The sequence below is a fragment of the Somniosus microcephalus genome, chromosome 3 (genome assembly GCF_052327205.1).
Source record: "Somniosus microcephalus isolate GS21.2 chromosome 3, FLI_Smic_1.0, whole genome shotgun sequence".
Taxonomy (NCBI): Eukaryota; Metazoa; Chordata; class Chondrichthyes; order Squaliformes; family Somniosidae; genus Somniosus; species Somniosus microcephalus.
The window spans coordinates 197049778-197070541 of NC_140989.1; the positions used below are offsets into that span (position 1 = coordinate 197049778).

At 61.3% G+C, this 20764-nt stretch overlaps 1 protein-coding gene across 3 annotated transcripts in view; it reads left to right on the forward strand.

The window, feature by feature from the left end:
• Positions 1-20764, forward strand: part of serac1 (serine active site containing 1) — a 192664-nt gene that overhangs the window by 45389 nt on the left and 126511 nt on the right. The window lies entirely within an intron of this gene.

Sequence of the window (20764 nt, forward strand, 5' to 3'; positions counted from 1 at the left end):
GTTGGGTAGATTAAGGGAATGCAGTAGATGTAGTATATATATAGATTTTTAGAAGGTGTCACACAAGAGGCTTGTTGGGGTAAAGGTCAGGTGTGTACTATGGAAAAGATCAGGTGTGGACTGTGGAAAAGATCAGGTGTATACTATGGAAAAGATCAGGTGTATACTGTGGAAAAGATCAGGTGTATACTGTGGAAAAGATCAGGTGTATACTGTGGAAAAGATCAGGTGTATACTGTGGAAAAGATCAGGTGTATACCGTGGAAAAGATCAGGTGTATACCGTGGAAAAGATCAGGTGTATACTGTGGAAAAGATCAGGTGTATACTGTGGAAAAGATCAGGTGTATACTATGGAAAAGATCAGGTGTATACTATGATGAAATGTAGCAGCATGGTTAAATGGTTTGTGGACTGACAAGAAACCTAAGAGTTGGGGTAAACGAGTGTTGCTTGAATTGAAGAAGGACTGAAGTGGTGTACCCTAGGGGTCAGTGCTGGCTCTGTTTTTTTCTTGGGTACATACAGATGATTTAAACTTGGTTATGGGAAGCACAATATCAAAATTTGCTGACGACACACAAGTAGGAAGTGTGTAAAACAATGCTGGGTGTAGAAGACATCAGGAAGACATAGACAGGTTGGTGGACTGGGCAGACAGATGGCAGTTGCAACTTAATGTGGAAAAGAGAAAAAATAAAGAATGGGAGTATACATATAAACTAAAGATACTGAAGGGTGTGCATAAAGAAAGATCTGGGGTTCAAATACATAACCTCCTGAAAGTACTAGTGCGGATAGATAAAGACTTAAACAAAACTAATAGAATCTTGGGTTTTATAAATAAGAGCGTAGGGTATAGATATAGATACGTGAAAAGAAAAAGATTGGTGAAGTCGAGCGTAGGTCCCTTGCAGTCAGAATCAGGGGAATTTATAACGGGGAACAAAGAAATGGCAGACCAATTAAATACATACTTTGGTCCTGTCTTCACAAAGGAGGACACAAATAACCTTCCAGAGATGTCGGGGAACATAGGGTCTAATGAGAGGGAGGAATTGAATGAAATCAGTATTTGTAAGGAAATGGTGTTAGGGAAATTGATGGCATTGAAGGCCGATAAATCCCCAGGGCCTGATAATCTACATCCTAGGATACTTAAGGAAGTGGCCCTAGAAATATTAGATGCATTGCTGGTCATCTTCCAAAATTCTATAGACTCTGGAATAGTTCCCATGGATTGGAGGGTAGCTAATGTAACCCCACTATTTAAAGAAGGTTGTAGAGAGAAAACGGGGAATTATAGACCAGTAAGCCTGACATCGGTAGTGGGGAAAATGCTAGAGTCCATTATAAAAGATGTAATAGCAGAGCACTTGGAAAACAGTGACGGGATTGGACAAAGTCAGCATGGATTTACAAAAGGTCAATCATGCTTGACTAATCTACTGGAATTTTTTGAGGATGTAACTGGTAGAATAGATAAGGGAGAACCAGTGGATGTGGTGTATTTGGACTTTCAGAAGGCTTTCGATAAGGTCCCGCATAAGAGATTAGCGTGCAAAGTTAAAGCACATGGGATTGGGGGCAAGGTACTGACTTGGATAGAGAACTGGTTGGCAGACAGGAAGCAAAGAGTTGGAATAAACAGGTCTTTTTCCGAGTGGCAGGCAGTGACTAGTGGGGTACCGCAGGGATCGGTGCTAGGACCCCAGCTATTCACAATATATATAAATGATCTAGACGAGGGAACTAGATGTAATATCTCCAAGTTTGCAGATGACACAAAGCTGAGTGGGCGTGTGTGCTGTAAGGAGGCTGCTGAGAAACTCCAGTATGATTTGGACAGGTTGGGTGATATGGCAGATGCACTATAATGTGGATAAATGCGAGGTTATCCACTTTGGTGGCAAAAACAGGAAGGCAGATTATTATCTGAACGGCAATAGATTGGGAAAAGGGGAAGTGCAACAAGACCTGGGTGTCCTTGTGCACCAGTCGCTGAAGGTACGCATGCAGGTGGAGCAGGCGGTTAAGAAGGCAAATGGCCTTCATAGCGAGAGGACTCAAGTACAGGAGCAAGGATGTCTTGCTGCAACAGAAAATGCTGGAAAAACTCAGCAGGCCAGGCAACATCCGTGGAGAGAAAATAGTCAACGTTTTGAGTCAAACTCTTTGGTAAGACTGGAAAGGCACAGGAAATGAAATAGATTGAAAGGCCAGGCTGGGAGAGAACAAAAGAGAAATGAAGAGACGAGATGGTGATAGGACTAGAGACAAAAGACGGCTCTAGATTAGGTGTGAAATGTGCTGGCAGAATGGGAGACAGCTGCCATGTGGGAGAGAGAAAAAAAGAGAGAAAAGAGAGAAAAAAAGCTTCAGTTGTACAGGGCCTTGGTGAGACCACATCTTGAGTACTGTGTGCAGTTTTGGTCGCCTTATCTGAGGAAGGATGTTCTTGCCATGGAGAGAGTGCAGCGAAGATTCACCAGACTGATCCCTGGGATGGCAGGAATGACGTATGAAGAGAGATTGGGTCGATTGGGCTTATACTCGCTAGAGTTTAGAACAATGAGAGGGGATCTCATTGAAACTTATAAAATTCTAACAGGACTGGACAGACTAGATGCAGGAAGGATGTTCCCAATGGTCGGGGAGTCCAGAACCAGGGGTCACAGTCTAAGGATAAGGGGTAAGCCATTTAGGACAGAGATGAGGAGGAATTTCTTCACCCAGAGAGTGGTGAACCTGTGGAATTCTTTACCACAGAAGGCAGTTGAGGCCAACTTATATTAAATATATTCAAGAAGGAGTTAGATATATTTCTTAAGGCTAAAGGGATCAAGGGATATGGGGAGAAAGCAGGGACAGGGTACTGAATATGGATGATCAGCCATGATCTCATTAAATGGCGGAGCAGGCTCGAGGGGCCGAATGGCTTACTCCTGCTCCTATCTTCTATGGTACAAGAGTAAAGAATGAAGTACCGATGAGTTTGTACAAAACTTTGATTATACCGTGGAGTACTGCGTGTGGCGTTTTGGGTCTTCCATTATATGAAGACGATTAAAGTCTTAACAAGTGTACAGTGTAGATTTACCAAGATGAAAAAGTAATTGCATTTATATAACATAATTCACCACCTCGGGACATCCCAAAGTATTTTTGAAGTGTAAGGCACTGTTATAATGTTATAAGGTCAGAACAGCTTTGAAATAATGATCAGAAAATCTATTTGGTTGAGGGATAAATATTGGCCAGGACAATGGGAGAACACCTGCTCTTCACATTGTGCTGAGAGCTCTTTTGCGCCTATCTGAGCGGGCAGGTGCCCAGGGCTTCAGTTTAATGTCTTACCAAAAGATGGCACCTCCTGCCAGTGAGGCACTCCTTCAGTGCTCAAATCTCTGAAGTAGAGCTTAAACTCACAGCCTTCTGAGTCAGAGGCGGGGGTGAACCAAGGCTGATGCCTTAGCAATGGGACACTATAGTTATAAGAAAAGTCTTGAGATACAGTGACTATTTCCAATGAAGCAGAAAAGGGTAAGAGGAGATTGAATAGTCTGATGGAGCGACTAGGGGAGGACTACATCCTCTGGTTGGGGAGGACTACATCCTCTGGTTGGGGAGGACTACATCCTCTGGTAGGGGAGGACTACATCCTCTGGTTGGGGAGGACTACATCCTCTGGTTGGGGAGGACTACATCCTCTGGTAGGGGAGGACTACATCCTCTGGTTGGGGAGGACTACATCCTCTGGTTGGGGAGGACTACATCCTCTGGTAGGGGAGGACTACATCCTCTGGTTGGGGAGGACTACATCCTCTGGTTGGGGAGGACTACATCCTCTGGTAGGGGAGGACTACATCCTCTGGTTGGGGAGGACTACATCCTCTGGTAGGGGAGGACTACATCCTCTGGTTGGGGAGGACTACATCCTCTGGTTGGGGAGGACTACATCCTCTGGTAGGGGAGGACTACATCCTCTGGTTGGGGAGGACTACATCCTCTGGTAGGGGAGGACTACATCCTCTGGTAGGGGAGGACTACATCCTCTGGTTGGGGAGGACTACATCCTCTGGTAGGGGAGGACTACATCCTCTGGTTGGGGAGGACTACATCCTCTGGTTGGGGAGGACTACATCCTCTGGTAGGGGAGGACTACATCCTCTGGTAGGGGAGGACTACATCCTCTGGTTGGGGAGGACTACATCCTCTGGTTGGGGAGGACTACATCCTCTGGTTGGGGAGGACTACATCCTCTGGTTGGGGAGGACTACATCCTCTGGTAGGGGAGGACTACATCCTCTGGTAGGGGAGGACTACATCCTCTGGTTGGGGAGGACTACATCCTCTGGTTGGGGAGGACTACATCCTCTGGTTGGGGAGGACTACATCCTCTGGTTGGGGAGGACTACATCCTCTGGTTGGGGAGGACTACATCCTCTGGTTGGGGAGGACTACATCCTCTGGTTGGGGAGGACTACATCCTCTGGTTGGGGAGGACTACATCCTCTGGTTGGGGAGGACTACATCCTCTGGTAGGGGAGGACTACATCCTCTGGTAGGGGAGGACTACATCCTCTGGTTGGGGAGGACTACATCCTCTGGTTGGGGAGGACTACATCCTCTGGTTGGGGAGGACTACATCCTCTGGTTGGGGAGGACTACATCCTCTGGTTGGGGAGGACTACATCCTCTGGTAGGGGAGGACTACATCCTCTGGTTGGGGAGGACTACATCCTCTGGTAGGGGAGGACTACATCCTCTGGTTGGGGAGGACTACATCCTCTGGTTGGGGAGGACTACATCCTCTGGTTGGGGAGGACTACATCCTCTGGTTGGGGAGGACTACATCCTCTGGTTGGGGAGGACTACATCCTCTGGTTGGGGAGGACTACATCCTCTGGTAGGGGAGGACTACATCCTCTGGTTGGGGAGGACTACATCCTCTGGTAGGGGAGGACTACATCCTCTGGTTGGGGAGGACTACATCCTCTGGTAGGGGAGGACTACATCCTCTGGTAGGGGAGGACTACATCCTCTGGTTGGGGAGGACTACATCCTCTGGTTGGGGAGGACTACATCCTCTGGTAGGGGAGGACTACATCCTCTGGTTGGGGAGGACTACATCCTCTGGTTGGGGAGGACTACATCCTCTGGTTGGGGAGGACTACATCCTCTGGTTGGGGAGGACTACATCCTCTGGTTGGGGAGGACTACATCCTCTGGTTGGGGAGGACTACATCCTCTGGTTGGGGAGGACTACATCCTCTGGTTGGGGAGGACTACATCCTCTGGTTGGGGAGGACTACATCCTCTGGTTGGGGAGTACTACATCCTCTGGTAGGGGAGGACTACATCCTCTGGTAGGGGAGGACTACATCCTCTGGTTGGGGAGGACTACATCCTCTGGTTGGGGAGGACTACATCCTCTGGTTGGGGAGGACTACATCCTCTGGTTGGGGAGGACTACATCCTCTGGTTGGGGAGGACTACATCCTCTGGTTGGGGAGGACTACATCCTCTGGTTGGGGAGGACTACATCCTCTGGTTGGGGAGGACTACATCCTCTGGTAGGGGAGGACTACATCCTCTGGTAGGGGAGGACTACATCCTCTGGTTGGGGAGGACTACATCCTCTGGTTGGGGAGGACTACATCCTCTGGTTGGGGAGGACTACATCCTCTGGTTGGGGAGGACTACATCCTCTGGTAGGGGAGGACTACATCCTCTGGTTGGGGAGGACTACATCCTCTGGTTGGGGAGGACTACATCCTCTGGTTGGGGAGGACTACATCCTCTGGTAGGGGAGGACTACATCCTCTGGTAGGGGAGGACTACATCCTCTGGTTGGGGAGGCCATCAATTTTAAATTATCACCGAGTCAGAGGAGAGGTTGGGAGAAATTTCTTTACACCGGGATTCTAGAATGGTTCCCACAAGGTAGCAAATGCAACGCCGCAGTTCAAGAAAGGAGGGAGAGAGAAAACAGAGAACTACAGGTCAGTTAGCCTGGCATCAGTAGTAGGGAAAATGCAATAATCTATTATTAAGGACGTGGTAACAGGGCATTTGGAAAATCATAACATGATTAGGCAGAGCCAACACGATTTTATGAAAGGGAAGTCGTGTTTAACAAATCTATCAGAGTTTTTTGACAGTGTAACTGACAGGATCGATAAAGGAATCAGTGGATATAGTATAATTGGATTTTCAGAGGGCATTTGACAAGATGCCACACAAGAGCTTGTTACACAAGATAAGGGCTCATGGCATTGGGGGTAATATACCAGCATGGATAGAGGATTTGTCAACGGACAAAAAACAGAGTAGGGATAAACTGGTCATTTTCGGGTTGGCAGGCTGTAACTAGTGGAGTGCCGCAAGGATCAGTGCTTGGGCCTCAGCTATTTACAATCTATATTAATGAGTTAGATGAAGGGACGGAGTGTAATGTATTCATGTTTGCTGATGATACAAAGCTAGGTGGGACAGTAAGCTGTGAGCAGAACACAGAGTCTGCAAAGGGATATAGATAGACTAAATGAGTGGGCAGTAAGGTGGCAGATGGAGTATAATATAGGGATATGAGGTTATTCACTTTGGTAGGAAGAATAGAAAAACAGAATACTTTTTAAAAGGTGAGAGACTAGTAAATGTTGGTGTTCAGAGGAATTTGGGGGTCCTTGGACACTAATCACAAAAAGTTAACATGCAGGTACAGCAAGCAATTAGGAAGGCAAATGGTATGTTAGCCTTTATTGGAAATGGGATGGAGTATAAGAGCAAGGAAGTCTTGTTGCAGTTATATATGACTTTGGTGAGACCACACCTGGAGTACTGTTATTTTTGGTCTCCTTACCTAAGGAAGGATATACTTGCCATAGGGGGAATGCAACGGAGGGTCACTAGATTGATTCCTGGGATGATCTCCTGTCCTTGAGCAGAGATTGAGTAGAATGGGCCAAAATTCTCTGGAGTTTGGAAAAATAAGAGGTGATCTCATTGAAACATTTAAGATTCTTAGAGAGCGTGACAGGGTAAATACTGAGAGGCTTTTTCCCCTGGGCAGAGAGTCTAGAACTAGATTGATAGATTTTTGAGCACGAAGGGAATCAAGGGGTGGGAAAGTTGGGAGAGTGTGTCCCTGAGACCGGTGGTGACCGGGGGTGGGGAGGAGTGTGTCCCTGAGACCGGTGGTGACTGGGGGTGGGGAGGAGTGTGTCCCTGAGACCGGTGGTGACCGGGGGTGGGGAGCAGTGTGTCCCTGAGACCGGTGGTGACCGGGGGTGGGGAGGAGTGTGTCCCTGAGACCGGTGGTGACTGGGGGTGGGGAGGAGTGTGTCCCTGAGACCGGTGGTGACTGGGGGTGGGGAGGAGTGTGTCCCTGAGACCGGTGGTGACCGGGGGTGGGGAGGAGTGTGTCCCTGAGACCGGTGGTGACTGGGGGTGGGGAGGAGTGTGTCCCTGAGACCGGTGGTGACCGGGGGTGGGGAGGAGTGTGTCCCTGAGACCGGTGGTGACCGGGGGTGGGGAGGAGTGTGTCCCTGAGACCGGTGGTGACTGGGGGTGGGGAGGAGTGTGTCCCTGAGACTGGTGGTGACTGGGGGTGGGGAGGAGTGTGTCCCTGAGACCGGTGGTGACTGGGGGTGGGGAGGAGTGTGTCCCTGAGACCGGTGGTGACCGGGGGTGGGGAGGAGTGTGTCCCTGAGACCGGTGGTGACGGGGGGTGGGGAGGAGTGCGTCCCTGAGACCGGTGGTGACCGGGGGTGGGGAGGAGTGTGTCCCTGAGACCGGTGGTGACCGGGGGTGGGGAGGAGTGTGTCCCTGAGACCGGTGGTGACTGGGGGTGGGGAGGAGTGTGTCCCTGAGACTGGTGGTGACTGGGGGTGGGGAGGAGTGTGTCCCTGAGACCGGTGGTGACTGGGGGTGGGGAGGAGTGTGTCCCCGAGACCGGTGGTGACTGGGGGTGGGGAGGAGTGTGTCCCTGAGACCGGTGGTGACCGGGGGTGGGGAGGAGTGTGTCCCTGAGACCGGTGGTGACCGGGGGTGGGGAGGAGTGTGTCCCTGAGACTGGTGGTGACTGGGGGTGGGGAGGAGTGTGTCCCTGAGACCGGTGGTGACCTGGGGTGGGGAGGAGTGTGTCCCTGAGACCGGTGGTGACCGGGGGTGGGGAGGAGTGTGTCCCTGAGACCGGTGGTGACCGGGGGTGGGGAGGAGTGTGTCCCTGAGACTGGTGGTGACTGGGGGTGGGGAGGAGTGTGTCCCTGAGACCGGTGGTGACCTGGGGTGGGGAGGAGTGTGTCCCTGAGACCGGTGGTGACCGGGGGTGGGGAGGAGTGTGTCCCTGAGACTGGTGGTGACTGAGGGTGGGGAGGAGTGTGTCCCTGAGACCGGTGGTGACCTGGGGTGGGGAGGAGTGTGTCCCTGAGACCGGTGGTGACCGGGGGTGGGGAGGAGTGTGTCCCTGAGACTGGTGGTGACTGGGGGTGGGGAGGAGTGTGTCCCTGAGACTGGTGGTGACTGGGGGTGGGGAGGAGTGTGTCCCTGAGACCGGTGGTGACCGGGGGTGGGGAGGAGTGTGTCCCTGAGACCGGTGGTGACTGGGGGTGGGGAGGAGTGTGTCCCTGAGACCGGTGGTGACCGGGGGTGGGGAGGAGTGTGTCCCCGAGACCGGTGGTGACCGGGGGTGGGGAGCAGTGTGTCCCTGAGACCGGTGGTGACTGGGGGTGGGGAGGAGTGTGTCCCTGAGACCGGTGGTGACCGGGGGTGGGGAGGAGTGTGTCCCCGAGACCGGTGGTGACCGGGGGTGGGGAGGAGTGTGTCCCCGAGACCGGTGGTGACCGGGGGTGGGGAGGAGTGTGTCCCCGAGACCGGTGGTGACCGGGGGTGGGGAGGAGTGTGTCCTTGAGACCGATGGTTGGGGGCGGGGGGGGGGGAGGAGTGTGTCCCTGAGACCGGTGGGTTACCGGGGGTGGGGAGGAGTGTGTCCCTGAGACCGGTGGTGACCGGGGGTGGGGAGGAGTGTGTCCCTGAGACCGGTGGTGACTGGGGGTGGGGAGGAGTGTGTCCCTGAGACCGGTGGGTTACCGGGGGTGGGGAGGAGTGTGTCCCTGAGACCGGTGGTGACCGGGGGTGGGGAGGAGTGTGTCCCTGAGACCGGTGGTGACCGGGGGTGGGGAGGAGTGTGTCCCCGAGATCGGTGGTGACGGGGGGTGGGGAGGAGTGTGTCCCTGAGACCGGTGGTGACCGGGGGGTGGGGAGGAGTGTGTCCCTGAGACCGGTGGTGACCGGGGGTGGGGAGGAGTGTGTCCCTGAGACCGGTGGTGACCGGGGGTGGGGAGGAGTGTGTCCCTGAGACCGGTGGTGACTGGGGGTGGGGAGGAGTGTGTCCCTGAGACCGGTGGTGACTGGGGGTGGGGAGGAGTGTGTCCCTGAGACCGGTGGTGACTGGGGGTGGGGAGGAGTGTGTCCCTGAGACCGGTGGTGACCGGGGGTGGGGAGGAGTGTGTCCCTGAGACCGGTGGTGACCGGGGCTGGGGAGGAGTGTGTCCCCGAGACCGGTGGTGACCGGGGGTGGGGAGGAGTGTGTCCCCGAGACCGGTGGTGACCGGGGGTGGGGAGGAGTGTGTCCCCGAGACCGGTGGTGACCGGGGGTGGGGAGGAGTGTGTCCCCGAGACCGGTGGTGACCGGGGTGGGGAGGAGTGTGTCCCTGAGACCGGTGGTGACCGGGGGTGGGGAGGAGTGTGTCCCTGAGACCGGTGGTGACTGGGGGTGGGGAGGAGTGTGTCCCTGAGACCGGTGGTGACTGGGGGTGGGGAGGAGTGTGTCCCTGAGACCGGTGGTGACCGGGGGTGGGGAGGAGTGTGTCCCTGAGACCGGTGGTGACCGGGGGGTGGGGAGGAGTGTGTCCCTGAGACCGGTGGTGACCGGGGGGTGGGGAGGAGTGTGTCCCTGAGACCGGTGGTGACTGGGGGTGGGGAGGAGTGTGTCCCCGAGACCGGTGGTGACCGGGGGTGGGGAGGAGTGTGTCCCTGAGACCGGTGGTGACCGGGGGTGGGGAGGAGTGTGTCCCTGAGACCGGTGGTGACCGGGGGTGGGGAGGAGTGTGTCCCTGAGACCGGTGGTGACTGGGGGTGGGGAGGAGTGTGTCCCTGAGACCGGTGGTGACTGGGGGTGGGGAGGAGTGTGTCCCTGAGACCGGTGGTGACTGGGGGTGGGGAGGAGTGTGTCCCTGAGACCGGTGGTGACCGGGGGTGGGGAGGAGTGTGTCCCTGAGACCGGTGGTGACCGGGGGGTGGGGAGGAGTGTGTCCCTGAGACCGGTGGTGACCGGGGGTGGGGAGGAGTGTGTCCCCGAGACCGGTGGTTGGGGGCGGGGGGGGGGGGAGGAGTCTGTCCCTGAGACCGGTGGGTTACCGGGGGTGGGGAGGAGTGTGTCCCTGAGACCGGTGGTGACCGGGGGTGGGGAGGAGTGTGTCCCTGAGACCGGTGGTGACCGAGGGTGGGGAGGAGTGTGTCCCTGAGACCGGTGGTGACTGGGGGTGGGGAGGAGTGTGTCCCTGAGACCGGTGGTGACCGGGGGTGGGGAGGAGTGTGTCCCCGAGATCGGTGGTGACGGGGGGTGGGGCGGAGTGTGTCCCTGAGACCGGTGGTGACCGGGGGTGGGGAGGAGTGTGTCCCTGAGACCGGTGGTGACTGGGGGGTGGGGAGGAGTGTGTCCCTGAGACCGGTGGTGACTGGGGGTGGGGAGGAGTGTGTCCCTGAGACCGGTGGTGACTGGGGGTGGGGAGGAGTGTGTCCCTGAGACCGGTGGTGACCGGGGGTGGGGAGGAGTGTGTCCCTGAGACCGGTGGTGACCGGGGGTGGGGAGGAGTGTGTCCCCGAGACCGGTGGTGACTGGGGGTGGGGAGGAGTGTGTCCCTGAGACCGGTGGTGACCGGGGGTGGGGAGGAGCGTGTCCCTGAGACCGGTGGTGACCGGGGGTGGGGAGGAGTGTGTCCCTGAGACCGGTGGTGACTGGGGGTGGGGAGGAGTGTGTCCCTGAGACCGGTGGTGACTGAGGGTGGGGAGGAGTGTGTCCCTGAGACCGGTGGTGACCGGGGGTGGGGAGGAGTGTGTCCCTGAGACCGGTGGTGACCGGGGGTGGGGAGGAGTGTGTCCCTGAGACCGGTGGTGACCGGGGGTGGGGAGGAGTGTGTCCCTGAGACCGGTGGTGACTGGGGGTGGGGAGGAGTGTGTCCCTGAGACCGGTGGTGACCGGGGGTGGGGAGGAGCGTGCCCCCGAGACCGGTGGTGACGGGGGGTGGGGAGGAGTGTGTCCCTGAGACCGGTGGTGACCGGGGGTGGGGAGGAGCGTGCCCCCGAGACCGGTGGTGACGGGGGGTGGGGAGGAGTGTGTCCCTGAGACCGGTGGTGACTGGGGGTGGGGAGGAGTGTATCCCTGAGACCGGTGGTGACTGGGGGTGGGGAGGAGTGTGTCCCTGAGACCGGTGGTGACTGGGGGTGGGGCGGAGTGTGTCCCTGAGACTGGTGGTGACCGGGGGTGGGGAGGAGTGTGTCCCTGAGACCGGTGGTGACTGGGGGCGTGGCGGAGTGTGTCCCCGAGATCGGTGGTGACGGGGGGTGGGGCGGAGTGTGTCCCTGAGACCGGTGGTGACCGGGGGTGGGGAGGAGTGTGTCCCTGAGACCGGTGGTGACTGGGGGTGGGGAGGAGTGTGTCCCTGAGACCGGTGGTGACTGGGGGTGGGGCGGAGTGTGTCCCTGAGACCGGTGGTGACCAGGGGTGGGGAGGAGTGTGTCCCTGAGACCGGTGGTGACCGGGGGTGGGGAGGAGTGTGTCCCTGAGACCGGTGGTGACTGGGGGTGGGGAGGAGTGTGTCCCCGAGACCGGTGGTGACGGGGGGTGGGGAGGAGTGTGTCCCCGAGACCGGTGGTGACCGGGGGTGGGGAGGAGTGTGTCCCTGAGACCGGTGGTGACTGGGGGTGGGGAGGAGTGTGTCCCTGAGACCGGTGGTGACTGGGGGTGGGGAGGAGTGTGTCCCTCAGACCGGTGGTGACTGGGGGTGGGGAGGAGTGTGTCCCCGAGACCGGTGGTGACTGGGGGTGGGGAGGAGTGTGTCCCCGAGACCGGTGGTGACTGGGGGTGGGGAGGAGTGTGTCCCCGAGACCGGTGGTGACTGGGGGTGGGGAGGAGTGTGTCCCTGAGACCGGTGGTGACCGGGGGTGGGGAGGAGTGTGTCCCTGAGACCGGTGGTGACCGGGGGTGGGGAGGAGTGTGTCCCTGAGACTGGTGGTGACCGGGGGTGGGGAGGAGTGTGTCCCTGAGACCGGTGGTGACCGGGGGGTGGGGAGGAGTGTGTCCCCGAGACCGGTGGTGACCGGGGGTGGGGAGGAGTGTGTCCCTGAGACCGGTGGTGACTGGGGGTGGGGAGGAGTGTGTCCCTGAGACCGGTGGTGACTGGGGGTGGGGAGGAGTGTGTCCCTGAGACCGGTGGTGACCTGGGGTGGGGAGGAGTGTGTCCCTGAGACCGGTGGTGACTGGGGGTGGGGAGGAGTGTGTCCCTGAGACCGGTGGTGACTGGGGGTGGGGAGGAGTGTGCCCCTGAGACCGGTGGTGACTGGGGGTGGGGAGGAGTGTGTCCCTGAGACCGGTGGTGACTGGGGGTGGGGAGGAGTGTGTCCCTGAGACCGGTGGTGACTGGGGGTGGGGAGGAGTGTGTCCCTGAGACCGTTGGTGACCAGGGGTGGGGAGGAGTGTGTCCCTGAGACCGGTGGTGACTGGGGGTGGGGAGGAGTGTGTCCCTGAGACCGGTGGTGACTGGGGGTGGGGAGGAGTGTGTCCCTGAGACCGGTGGTGACCGGGGGTGGGGAGGAGTGTGTCCCTGAGACCGTTGGTGACCAGGGGTGGGGAGGAGTGTGTCCCTGAGACCGGTGGTGACTGGGGGTGGGGAGGAGTGTGTCCCCGAGACCGGTGGTGACCGGGGGTGGGGAGGAGTGTGTTCCCGAGACCGGTGGTGACCAGGGGTGGGGAGGAGTGTGTCCCTGAGACCGATGGTGACGGGGGGTGGGGAGGAGTGTGTCCCTGAGACCGGTGGTGACTGGGGGTGGGGAGGAGTGTGTCCCTGAGACCGTTGGTGACTGGGGGTGGGGAGGAGTGTGTCCCTGAGACCGGTGGTGACTGGGGGTGGGGAGGAGTGTGTCCCTGAGACTGGTGGTGACTGGGGGTGGGGAGGAGTGTGTCCCTGAGACCGGTGGTGACTGGGGGTGGGGAGGAGTGTGTCCCTGAGACCGGTGGTGACTGGGGGTGGGGAGGAGTGTGTCCCTGAGACCGGTGGTGACCGGGGGTGGGGAGGAGTGTGTCCCTGAGACCGGTGGTGACGGGGGGTGGGGAGGAGTGTGTCCCTGAGACCGGTGGTGACCTGGGGTGGGGAGGAGTGTGTCCCCGAGACCGGTGGTGACTGGGGGTGGGGAGGAGTGTGTCCCTGAGACCGGTGGTGACCGGGGGTGGGGAGGAGTGTGTCCCCGAGACCGGTGGTGACTGGGGGTGGGGAGGAGTGTGTCCCTGAGACCGGTGGTGACCGGGGGTGGGGAGGAGTGTGTCCCTGAGACCGGTGGTGACTGGGGGTGGGGAGGAGTGTGTCCCCGAGACCGGTGGTGACTGGGGGTGGGGAGGAGTGTGTCCCTGAGACCGGTGGTGACCGGGGGTGGGGAGGAGTGTGTCCCTGAGACCGGTGGTGACTGGGGGTGGGGAGGAGTGTGTCCCTGAGACCGGTGGTGACCAGGGGTGGGGAGGAGTGTGTCCCTGAGACTGGTGGTGACTGGGGGTGGGGAGGAGTGTGTCCCCGAGACTGGTGGTGACTGGGGGTGGGGAGGAGTGTGTCCCTGAGACCGGTGGTGACCTGGGGTGGGGAGGAGTGTGTCCCTGAGACCGATGGTGACTGGGGGTGGGGAGGAGTGTGTCCCTGAGACTGGTGGTGACCGGGGGTGGGGAGGAGTGTGTCCCTGAGACCGGTGGTGACCTGGGGTGGGGAGGAGTGTGTCCCTGAGACCGATGGTGACTGGGGGTGGGGAGGAGTGTGTCCCTGAGACCGGTGGTGACTGGGGGTGGGGAGGAGTGTGTCCCTGAGACCGGTGGTGACCTGGGGTGGGGAGGAGTGTGTCCCTGAGACCGATGGTGACGGGGGGTGGGGAGGAGTGTGTCCCTGAGACCGGTGGTGACTGGGGGTGGGGAGGAGTGTGTCCCTGAGACCGATGGTGACTGGGGGTGGGGAGGAGTGTGTCCCTGAGACCGGTGGTGACTGGGGGTGGGGAGGAGTGTGTCCCTGAGACCGGTGGTGACTGGGGGTGGGGAGGAGTGTGTCCCTGAGACCGGTGGTGACCTGGGGTGGGGAGGAGTGTGTCCCTGAGACCGATGGTGACTGGGGGTGGGGAGGAGTGTGTCCCTGAGACCGGTGGTGACTGGGGGTGGGGAGGAGTGTGTCCCTGAGACCGGTGGTGACCTGGGGTGGGGAGGAGTGTGTCCCTGAGACCGGTGGTGACCGGGGGTGGGGAGGAGTGTGTCCCTGAGACCGATGGTGACGGGGGGTGGGGAGGAGTGTGTCCCTGAGACTGGTGGTGACTGGGGGTGGGGAGGAGTGTGTCCCTGAGACCGGTGGTGACCGGGGGTGGGGAGGAGTGTGTCCCTGAGACCGGTGGTGACTGGGGGTGGGGAGGAGTGTGTCCCCGAGACCGGTGGTGACTGGGGGTGGGGAGGAGTGTGTCCCTGAGACCGGTGGTGACTGGGGGTGGGGAGGAGTGTGTCCCTGAGACCGGTGGTGACTGGGGGTGGGGAGGAGTGTGTCCCTGAGACCGGTGGTGACCGGGGGTGGGGAGGAGTGTGTCCCTGAGACCGGTGGTGACTGGGGGTGGGGAGGAGCGTGTCCCTGAGACCGGTGGTGACTGGGGGTGGGGAGGAGTGTGTCCCTGAGACCGGTGGTGACCTGGGGTGGGGAGGAGTGTGTCCCTGAGACCGATGGTGACTGGGGGTGGGGAGGAGTGTGTCCCTGAGACCGGTGGTGACTGGGGGTGGGGAGGAGTGTGTCCCTGAGACCGGTGGTGACCTGGGGTGGGGAGGAGTGTGTCCCTGAGACCGGTGGTGACCGGGGGTGGGGAGGAGTGTGTCCCTGAGACCGATGGTGACGGGGGGTGGGGAGGAGTGTGTCCCTGAGACCGGTGGTGACTGGGGGTGGGGAGGAGCGTGTCCCTGAGACCGGTGGTGACTGGGGGTGGGGAGGAGTGTGTCCCTGAGACCGGTGGTGACCTGGGGTGGGGAGGAGTGTGTCCCTGAGACCGATGGTGACGGGGGGTGGGGAGGAGTGTGTCCCTGAGACCGGTGGTGACTGGGGGTGGGGAGGAGCGTGTCCCTGAGACCGGTGGTGACTGGGGGTGGGGAGGAGTGTGTCCCTGAGACCGGTGGTGACCTGGGGTGGGGAGGAGTGTGTCCCTGAGACCGATGGTGACGGGGGGTGGGGAGGAGTGTGTCCCTGAGACCGGTGGTGACTGGGGGTGGGGAGGAGTGTGTCCCCGAGACTGGTGGTGACTGGGGGTGGGGAGGAGTGTGTCCCCGAGACCGGTGGTGACCGGGGGTGGGGAGGAGTGTGTCCCTGAGACCGATGGTGACGGGGGGTGGGGAGGAGTGTGTCCCTGAGACCGGTGGTGACTGGGGGTGGGGAGGAGTGTGTCCCCGAGACTGGTGGTGACTGGGGGTGGGGAGGAGTGTGTCCCTGAGACCGGTGGTGACTGGGGGTGGGGAGGAGTGTGTCCCTGAGACCGGTGGTGACTGGGGGTGGGGAGGAGTGTGTCCCTGAGACCGGTGGTGACTGGGGGTGGGGAGGAGTGTGTCCCTGAGACCGGTGGTGACTGGGGGTGGGGAGGAGTGTGTCCCCGAGACTGGTGGTGACTGGGGGTGGGGAGGAGTGTGTCCCTGAGACTGGTGGTGACTGGGGGTGGGGAGGAGTGTGTCCCTGAGACTGGTGGTGACTGGGGGTGGGGAGGAGTGTGTCCCTGAGACCGGTGGTGACTGGGGGTGGGGAGGAGTGTGTCCCTGAGACCGGTGGTGACCGAGGGTGGGGAGGAGTGTGTCCCTGAGACCGGTGGTGACTGGGGGTGGGGAGGAGTGTGTCCCTGAGACCGGTGGTGACTGGGGGTGGGGAGGAGTGTGTCCCCGAGACCGGTGGTGACCGGGGGTGGGGAGGAGTGTGTCCCTGAGACCGGTGGTGACTGGGGGTGGGGAGGAGTGTGTCCCTGAGACCGGTGGTGACCGGGGGTGGGGAGGAGTGTGTCCCTGAGACCGATGGTGACGGGGGGTGGGGAGGAGTGTGTCCCTGAGACCGGTGGTGACCGGGGGTGGGGAGGAGTGTGTCCCTGAGACCGATGGTGACGGGGGGTGGGGAGGAGTGTGTCCCTGAGACCGATGGTGACTGGGGGTGGGGAGGAGTGTGTCCCTGAGACCGATGGTGACTGGGGGTGGGGAGGAGTGTGTCCCTGAGACCGGTGGTGACCGGGGGTGGGGAGGAGTGTGTCCCCGAGACCGGTGGTGACTGGGGGTGGGGAGGAGTGTGTCCCTGAGACCGGTGGTGACCGGGGGTGGGGAGGAGTGTGTCCCTGAGACCGGTGGTGACCGGGGGTGGGGAGGAGTGTGTCCCCGAGACCGGTGGTGACCGGGGGTGGGGAGGAGTGTGTCCCTGAGACCGGTGGTTACCGGGGGGTGGGGCGGAGTGTGTCCCTGAGACCGGTGGTGACCGGGGGTGGGGAGGAGTGTGTCCCTGAGGCCGGTGGTGACCAGGGGTGGGGAGGAGTGTGTCCCTGAGACTGGTGGTGACTGGGGGTGGGGAGGAGTGTGTCCCTGAGACCGGTGGTGACCGGGGGTGGGGAGGAGTGTGTCCCCGAGACCGGTGGTGACCGGGGGTGGGGTGGAGTGTGTCCCTGAGACCGGTGGTGACTGGGGGTGGGGAGGAGTGTGTCCCTGAGACCGGTGGTGACTGGGGGTGGGGAGGAGTGTGTCCCTGAGACCGGTGGTGACCAGGGGTGGGGAGGAGTGTGTCCCTGAGACTGGTGGTGACTGGGGGTGGGGAGGAGTGTGTCCCTGAGACCGGTGGAGACCGGGGGTGGGGTGGAGTGTGTCCCCGAGACTGGTGGTGACCGGGGGTGGGGTGGAGTGTGTCCCTGAGACCGGTGGTGACTGGGGGTGGGGATGAGTGTGTCCCTGAGACCGGTGGTGACTGGGGGTGGGGAGGAGTGTGTCCCCGAGACCGGTGGTGACCGGGGGTGGGGTGGAGTGTGTCCCTGAGACCGGTGGTGACTGGGGGTGGGGATGAGTGTGTCCCTGAGACCGGTGGTGACTGGGGGTGGGGAGGAGTGTGTCCCTGAGACCGGTGGTGACCGGGGGTGGGGAGGAGTGTGTCCCTGAGACCGGTGGTGACCGGGGGTGGGGAGGAGTGTGTCCCTGAGACCGGTGGTTACCGGGGGTGGGGAGGAGTGTGTCCCTGAGACCGGTGGTGACTGGGGGTGGGGAGGAGTGTGTCCCTGAGACCGGTGGTGACCGGGGGGTGGGGCGGAGTGTGTCCCTGAGACCGGTGGTGACCGGGGGTGGGGAGGAGTGTGTCCCTGAGGCCGGTGGTGACCAGGGGTGGGGAGGAGTGTGTCCCTGAGAGCGGTGGTGACCGAGGGTGGGGAGGAGTGTGTCCCTGAGACCGGTGGTGACCGAGGGTGGGGAGGAGTGTGTCCCTGAGACCGGTGGTGACTGGGGGTGGGGAGGAGTGTGTCCCTGAGACTGGTGGTGACTGGGGGTGGGGAGGAGTGTGTCCCTGAGACCGGTGGTGACTGGGGGTGGGGAGGAGTGTGTCCCTGAGACCGGTGGTGACCGAGGGTGGGGAGGAGTGTGTCCCCGAGACCGGTGGTGACCGGGGGTGGGGAGGAGTGTGTCCCTGAGACCGGTGGTGACTGGGGGTGGGGAGGAGTGTGTCCCTGAGACCGGTGGTGACCGGGGGTGGGGAGGAGTGTGTCCCTGAGACCGGTGGTGACCGGGGGTGGGGAGGAGTGTGTCCCTGAGACCGGTGGGTTACCGGGGGTGGGGAGGAGTGTGTCCCTGAGACCGGTGGTGACCGGGGGTGGGGCGGAGTGTGTCCCTGAGACCGGTGGTGACTGGGGGTGGGGAGGAGTGTGTCCCTGAGACCGATGGTGACGGGGGGTGGGGAGGAGTGTGTCCCTGAGACCGATGGTGACGGGGGGTGGGGAGGAGTGTGTCCCTGAGACCGGTGGTGACCGGGGGTGGGGAGGAGTGTGTCCCTGAGACCGGTGGTGACCGGGGGTGGGGAGGAGTGTGTCCCCGAGACCGGTGGTGACCGGGGGTGGGGAGGAGTGTGTCCCTGAGACCGGTGGTTACCGGGGGGTGGGGCGGAGTGTGTCCCTGAGACCGGTGGTGACTGGGGGTGGGGAGGAGTGTGTCCCTGAGACCGGTGGTGACTGGGGGTGGGGAGGAGTGTGTCCCTGAGACCGGTGGTGACCAGGGGTGGGGAGGAGTGTGTCCCTGAGACTGGTGGTGACTGGGGGTGGGGAGGAGTGTGTCCCTGAGACCGGTGGAGACCGGGGGTGGGGTGGAGTGTGTCCCCGAGACTGGTGGTGACCGGGGGTGGGGTGGAGTGTGTCCCTGAGACCGGTGGTGACTGGGGGTGGGGATGAGTGTGTCCCTGAGACCGGTGGTGACTGGGGGTGGGGAGGAGTGTGTCCCCGAGACCGGTGGTGACCGGGGGTGGGGTGGAGTGTGTCCCTGAGACCGGTGGTGACTGGGGGTGGGGATGAGTGTGTCCCTGAGACCGGTGGTGACTGGGGGTGGGGAGGAGTGTGTCCCTGAGACCGGTGGTGACCGGGGGTGGGGAGGAGTGTGTCCCTGAGACCGGTGGTGACCGGGGGTGGGGAGGAGTGTGTCCCCGAGACCGGTGGTGACCGGGGGTGGGGAGGAGTGTGTCCCCGAGACCGGTGGTGACCGGGGGTGGGGAGGAGTGTGTCCCTGAGACCGGTGGTTACCGGGGGGTGGGGCGGAGTGTGTCCCTGAGACCGGTGGTGACCGGGGGTGGGGAGGAGTGTGTCCCTGAGGCCGGTGGTGACCAGGGGTGGGGAGGAGTGTGTCCCTGAGAGCGGTGGTGACCGAGGGTGGGGAGGAGTGTGTCCCTGAGACCGGTGGTGACCGAGGGTGGGGAGGAGTGTGTCCCTGAGACCGGTGGTGACTGGGGGTGGGGAGGAGTGTGTCCCTGAGGCCGGTGGTGACCAGGGGTGGGGAGGAGTGTGTCCCTGAGAGCGGTGGTGACCGAGGGTGGGGAGGAGTGTGTCCCTGAGACCGGTGGTGACCGAGGGTGGGGAGGAGTGTGTCCCTGAGACCGGTGGTGACTGGGGGTGGGGAGGAGTGTGTCCCTGAGACCGGTGGTGACTGGGGGTGGGGAGGAGTGTCTCCGTGAGACCGGTGGTGACTGGGGGTGGGGAGGAGTGTGTCCCTGAGGCCGGTGGTGACCAGGGGTGGGGGGGAGTGTGTCCCTGAGACCGGTGGTGACCGGGGGTGGGGAGGAGTGTGTCCCTGAGACCGGTGGTGACCGGGGGTGGGGAGGAGTGTGTCCCTGAGACCGGTGGTGACCGGGGGTGGGGAGGAGTGTGTCCCTGAGACCGGTGGTGACTGGGGGTGGGGAGGAGTGTGTCCCCGAGACCGGTGGTGACGGGGGTGGGGAGGAGTGTGTGTCCGAGACCGGTGGTGACCGGGGGTGGGGAGGAGCGTGCCCCCGAGACCGGTGGTGACGGGGGGTGGGGAGGAGCGTGTCCCTGAGACCGGTGGTGACCGGGGGTGGGGAGGAGTGTGTCCCTGAGACCGGTGGTGACCGGGGGTGGGGAGGAGTGTGTCCCTGAGACCGGTGGTGACTGGGGGTGGGGAGGAGTGTGTCCCTGAGACTGGTGGTGACCGGGGGTGGGGAGGAGTGTGTCCCCGAGACCGGTGGTGACTGCGGGTGGGGAGGAGTGTGTCCCCGAGACCGGTGGTGACCGGGGGTGGGGAGGAGTGTGTCCCTGAGACCGGTGGTGACTGGGGGTGGGGAGGAGTGTGTCCCCGAGACCGGTGGTGACCGGGGGTGGGGAGGAGTGTGTCCCTGAGACCGGTGGTGACTGGGGGTGGGGAGGAGTGTGTCCCTGAGACCGGTGGTGACCGGGGGTGGGGAGGAGTGTGTCCCTGAGACCGGTGGTGACCGGGGGTGGGGAGGAGTGTGTCCCCGATACCGGTGGTGACCGGGGGTGGGGACGAGGGTGTTCCCGAGACCGGTGGTGACCGGGGGTGGGGAGGAGTGTGTCCCTGAGACCGGTGGTGACCGGGGGTGGGGAGGAGTGTGTCCCCGAGACCGGTGGTGACCGGGGTTGGGGAGGAGTGTGTCCCTGAGACCGGTGGTGACTGGGGGTGGGGAGGAGTGTGTCCCTGAGACCGGTGGTGACCGGGGGTGGGGAGGAGTGTGTCCCTGAGACCGGTGGTGACTGGGGGTGGGGAGGAGTGTGTTCCTGAGACCGGTGGTGACCGGGGGTGGGGAGGAGTGTGTCCCTGAGACCGGGGGTGACTGGGGGTGGGGAGGAGTGTGTCCCTGAGACTGGTGGTGACTGGGGGTGGGGAGGAGTGTGTCCCTGAGACCGGTGGTGACTGGGGGTGGGGAGGAGTGTGTCCCCGAGACCGGTGGTGACCGGGGGTGGGGAGGAGT